Source organism: Rutilus rutilus, assembly GCF_951802725.1.
Source record: "Rutilus rutilus genome assembly, chromosome: 21".
Taxonomy (NCBI): Eukaryota; Metazoa; Chordata; class Actinopteri; order Cypriniformes; family Leuciscidae; genus Rutilus; species Rutilus rutilus.
The window spans coordinates 13,518,908-13,525,189 of NC_140226.1; the positions used below are offsets into that span (position 1 = coordinate 13,518,908).

Sequence of the window (6,282 nt, forward strand, 5' to 3'; positions counted from 1 at the left end):
GGAACGGTGGAATGCCACATTGTCCCATATTTGCATAACTTCAATCAGCTGTTTCTCAGTAGCAATGGAATGAAATACAGGGGATATATTTGTGTTTCAATTCACAATATAAACACCTTGACTTTAGCCTGTAAGGTTAGGTTTAGAACATGGTGTTATCTGTTCTGACATACATTGTGAAAGCATTGGTAAATTTGGCAGTAAAAATCCATTGTTTTGGTCTTGTTTGAGCTTGTGTGTAAAAGCATTTAAAATTTGTGTTAATTGTATGCATTTTGTGTTAAAGCAACAAGAAATGTGTTAATAGTATAGCTTACACAGACGGATGTAGTGCTAACTGTGTTAAGAGTTTTGGAAAATTGTTAAAAGTATTGAAAAATCTGTCATAACAATCGTAAAAAACTGTAATGAGTAGGTGTGTTTTGGGCATAACGCGCAATAAACCAATCAGAGTCTCATCTCCCATTCCCTTCCATGGCCGCACAAATGCATTTGCTATTTCCACAACGTGGCGCAGGACATGGAAATGCAACCCTGTATCACATGAAATACGTTCTGAGGAAACTATTTTGCAAATCGCAATTACGTTACATGCCAACATATAAGCAGTGCTATTACGTTGGTCCTTAACCTAATATAGCCAATCTATTGCAGTGCTATTACGTTTGTCCTGAACATAATACATCCAAAGCAGGTTTCTTTTCACACGTAGCAGCTCATTTTGTTTTAATTATTTACTCCCTTTTTTCTCATTGGGCTACAAAATATTATCTATGCCAGGGCGAGTCAAATGGCGGCACCCAGATAATTTTTATCTGGCCCTCCAACTGGTTTTTGATGTTTAAAACCCCTCGCAATCTGATATCAAAGTCCCCGCAAAGGTTTAGCGCGTTCAGCGGTGAGTTTAACAACGCACGTGATCATTCAGCGGTGAGTTTAACAACGCACGTGATCATTCAGCGGTGAGTTTAACAACGCACGTGATCATTCTTCGGTGAGTTTAACAACGCATAGCAGTTCGTGATATGGTCACGTAATTTAATCTATTGATTCGTGCCACGGACACGTTTATTTCGTTATTTTCTTAATACCAGCACGTTTTTTAAACTATTGTATTTTCAATGGGAAGCGTCTTTCGTGATAACAGCACGATTCTTTCTGCCTGTCGGCTGCAGCAGAGAAGCTGTTTAATCAACATTTTTTTCACGAGATCTTATGTATTTTTATGTATTTTTTTTAATGTTATTATTTCGGTCTTATTGCCAGGGAAGCTGGATTGCTTTGCTGTTTATTGATATTTTTAAAATTATATTTTATCAGTAGGAAATCGCGCTGAAGAAGTCTCGTTCCGAACACATCGCGATATTTGACATCAGTTCACGTGTGTCAGATGTTGGTAAGTAAATACCTAAATACGCTGTCCTAATAATGTGTGATATCATGTCTTTTCTGTTTGTCGATATTAATCTGCCATTATATCTGCCATCTCCACGGAGACTTTGCGTTTCATTGCTTTCTAATTCAAAACAGGGTGATTAACACTGCCTGTCACGTGACGTGCTATAGGCTTAGACATTCATATCAGATTAAAAATAGTACAATTAGTTCCAAAGTTGTATTTGTAGTAGAAGCACAGTAAAAACAACACTTACCATGCTTTTACCACAGTAACATTAGTTTTACTGTGATAAGTGTAGTAAAAAGACAGTAATCACAAAACTTACCATGCTTTTACCACACTATTTGTAGTTTTAATGTGGTACTTATTGTAAATGCACAGTAACCACGACACTTACCATGCTTTTACCACAGTAACCATAGTTTTACTGTGATAGGTGTGGTAAAAGGACAGTAATCACAAAACTTACCATGCTTTTACCACACTATTTGTAGTTTTAATGTGGTACTTATTGTAAATGCACAGTAACCACAACACTTACCATGCTTTTACAACAGTAACCATAGTTTTACTGTGATAGGTGTGGTAAAAGGACAGTAACCACAAAACTTACCATGCTTTAAACCTCAGTAACCTTAGTTTTACTGTGATTGGTTTAGTAAGGACAGTAATCACAAAACTTACCATGCTTTTACCTCAGTATTGATAGTTTTAAAGTGATATTTGTTGTAAATGCATATTAACCACAACACTTGCCCTGCTTGTAAGGCTTTATAATGTAACATCCAATATTTGTAAGGTAAATCAGTACTTTTCCCTTTAAAGTCCAACTGAAATCAAAATGGACCCTATTTACTTTGTTAGCGCATATTACTAGTCTTGTGGTGAACAATTAATCCGTGCAAGTTAAAACACGGAAAAAAATGTTTTGGCTTCGTAATCTTTAATCAAAATCTGAAAATGCCCCTCCTCTCTGCATTGGAGGACCTTCCCTGATGACGTATGCTTGACGGCTTGGGTTGAGAAACGCTTAACCACTCCCCTCAAATCGTTAGTCTGTAATGAGCGAGAGATGGAGAGGAGGAGCACTAGAGTAAAACCCTGCCCTCTGTTCAATATTCCTTTTCACTGGGAAATACGTCACAGCACTGGAGAAAAGTCGTTTGCAACTTCCGGTTCACGCGGACTTTAAATAATCCTATATATTATACATAATGATATTTTCTTTTCTCTTTTTTCAGCTGAAAAGACCAAAAGGGCCTTTCGGACTCAGTCATTCCATTATTGTTGGAGGAGAAGTAAACGGAGGAGACGGACAGCTGCAAAGGCAAATATTCACGATGGTATGTATGTGTTGGTTTTAACCCTAAATCAAACATTTTATCAAGCATTTGTTGTTTCTTAAAACTTTTCTCACAAAACCCATAGCCCAACCAGTACAAACATAGTCTGAAAGTCTTAATAATTCACAAGATTTAACAAGTTGTCAAATTCGTACAATACTCGTACATATTTGTATACTCGTACACAATACTGTCGCTTTTACTCCTAGTGCTGTCATTGGCTACTGCCTCAATTCCTGTACATATTTATCGCGATATTTGTAAATCAGTTGCGCCACTTCTTGGAAAGTTGTCGGATGTCACACACACTGTCAGAAAGTTTATATTAATTGCAAATTGGATCCTGTCTGTTTATGTTCCAGTGATACATGATGTCTCTCCACACCTCATAACCTACCTCTGTTTGCAAGAGTGGAAAAGCTTATCTGACTTGTCACATGACATCAGATACTCGATTATTTTGTCATAATCAGAGCAGTTACACTGCTGATAACTGTCCCGTTTGCATGTAAATCTTTTTCATGATTATTGCTTGCTATTAAAGACATACTTTTATTCATAGAAATGCCCACATATCAGTGAACTTATTACATAAAAATGCTTTTAACAATTAATTATGCAACACTCTTTACAGAAAACATATCCTACAGTTATAAACTGACTATTTGCAAGTAATGTATTAACATTACCTTCCTTTCTGTTTTGCAGGATTACTTAGTCCTTTTTTTTAAAGCTCTACCAATATCAAACTCAACAGCTCTTTTAAGAGCCAACCATTACAAGAGCTACTAGTGAGTCGCAGCGAATCTTGCCGTGATCAGCCCTTCCCAGGTGAAGTTTCTAGAATATTGCAATCAGTTTTTACTCATCAAATGTTCTCTCCTGAATCATATGGTAAATTAACTTATTTATAACTGTCTTAATTTGTGTTTCAAGAACAATAGTAATTGCACATAGAGTAAGTCGAGACTATCTTGTTTTACAGCAGAGAAGGAAGACCAGTCCTTATATCAACGCAAGCTAATCGAATAAGTCCTTTGTTTCGGGTGAGGAAGGAACATCTGATGCCCAAAGAAGACAGAAAAGTCCATTGGTATGTCTTGTATTGAAACAATGCTGTAATATGTAGTACATAATTTGATGTTGACAATTTTACATTGTACAGGTTATCACTTGGTTTTTGACCAAGTGAAGCTCTTGAAACAATTGACAGAAGAGTATGTTGTCTGGAAAGAAATCAAGCATCACTGGCAAAGGCTCAAAAGAGACCATGCCTTTCTTAAAAATCTTTTAAAATATGTTGCTGTTGATATGGGTAAAACTGTTTTTGTTCAGTACTTAGCTTATTTTGTGCTGCAATATATTTTTATATATATATATATATATATATATATATATATATATATATAATACTTCAATGTGTGTATATTATATAACGTACTGACTGCTGCTTTGTAAATTTATGTAAGGAATAGGCAACTCTGGCCCTTTGCATTCTACTTTTTGAGGTTAGTTAAGAGTTAACCTCCAACCTTAATCGAGCACATCTGAAAATTTTAACCAAAGTCTTCAGGTTTACTTCTAGACAATAGGCAGGAGGGTTTGAGGTCGGAGCTAAATGTGCAGGACAGTGGACGCTGAGGGCCAGAGTAAACCATCACTGCTTTAAATAACGCAGAACATAAGCTGACCCGACTGTCCATTAAACAACTTTATTTGAATGGTTTCTGTCTTTTGTTTTACTTTCAGACCAGGACTGGAGAACGCCTGACAATGGGATGTTGAGACTTCTTCCTCTGGTTGAGAAAAAGCTACTCCACATCAGTGATCACATCTTCTGTTCTTCTGTTCTTCAACTGAACAAACTGTTTAGACGAGGAAGAAGAACACTAACACGATCGAGACGTACAGGGAAGAGCAAGAAACCAGTTTAGCTGTGATAATGAATCATTATTTTCCAACACAATATCAAATCTGTTTTCTGTATCATATGTGACTGAATATGATTATCTGGCACTCGTTTTGTGGCTTCAGCAGCTGTGAATGGATTCATATGATGTTAACGTGTTTTTGAAGACACATTTTTATTTATCTTGAATCTCATTTGTCTTTATGCTACTTTATCAACTTTATGCTTTGTTCTCCAATAAAGTGTTGTTTAATAAAGTATGGTGACTATTGTGTATTGAAAGTGGTGTTTGGTACAGTAAATAGAAATTTTCTTTTGAGAAATTTTAATTTCTTGTTTCTTTAAAAATAACTACATATAATTAATAACTTATAAATAACTAAATATAATTAATTACCATGATTCTTTTACTTGGGACATAAAAATTTAGATCTGGTTAATGATATTTGGGACAACAATGCAACAAAAGTTGCACATACTTGCATGTATGCCAGTTTCCAGTGAAATAAAAGGAAGCTATGTGAATAGCAAGAGGCTGCAGTGGGCTATCTTGCTATAAATACTTAAAGCTTAATTGAAGATGATCCATGTTGATCATTCTAGTATACTCTATATAGTATACTCTATATATCACTGATGTCAGGAATATAAGCAGCAATCAGAGGGGGTGAAAAGGAAATGTTGGCACTGTTTTTTTGTTGTTTTACTGAATGGTGCATTATCCTTGTGTAATAGTAATAGTATGTGTAGATCTGTGTAGATTATACTGTCCTTCCACCCCCAGGGCCCAGCAATGGCCCCCAGAAGAGCAAACAAATGCACATTTCAAATGGCTGTAACTCAAAGTCTGGTTAGTGTATCAAAGAGAAAATTGGCTGGGCAACTGCTTATACTATGTTTAATAAATAATGTTGGCCACAGTTTTCAGACATATATGGAAAGCTGGCATAAAGGTTATTTTTAAAGTGCTCACAGTAAAATATCAAATTTCAGCCTGTCCCTCATATATGTCATAAAGGTTTGCGCAATGAAGATATCCAGTTGTCCATTAAATATATTATTTATTTAACATTTATTGTTTTATTACTAAACGTTTTATACTACATTACCCACATATCTCTGTCATTCTATCAATGGAACAGGAAACACTGTCCTGTAGTTCATTGAAATGTGCAGACATGCTTAGGGTTAGGGTTAGGATCTCGGTAAAGGAGTAATTTCTCACAACATAGAGACACTTTATAGTTAGCTTAATGTATAACTAACGTAATAATAACACCAAAACATACTTTGTAACATGAAGCGCCGTTTTATATGGGTTAAACGATTGTCCAATCACAGCGAGTTCTGCGATAAAGTCACAGCCAATAACAACCCAGCTGAACAGATGCGTCACACTTACATGCCCATTTATGGTAAACGATGACAGATCTCTTCTGGTTCTGGCTGCGGGGATAGATACCTTAAATATTTTATATTTAGGCTGTTAAACAGGCATTCCTTCTAATTAAATTATAAAAGTCATATTTAAAAACAAAAGACTCCTTTGTGTGGTTACCATCCAAAAACGAGGTCACATGATCAATGACACAAATTTGCTTATTTGATTAAACTGATGCATAAATACATTT

General features: G+C 35.7%; 1 long non-coding RNA gene across 1 annotated transcript; it reads left to right on the plus strand.

The window, feature by feature from the left end:
- Nucleotides 1-1,971: 1,971 nt before the first annotated feature.
- LOC311280464 lies at nt 1,972-4,908 on the plus strand. Its single transcript, XR_014625682.1, has 4 exons — nt 1,972-2,742; nt 3,451-3,573; nt 3,728-3,827; nt 4,492-4,908. It is a non-coding gene; the product is annotated as an uncharacterized lncRNA (long non-coding RNA).
- The last annotated feature ends 1,374 nt before the right edge of the window (nt 4,909-6,282 follow it).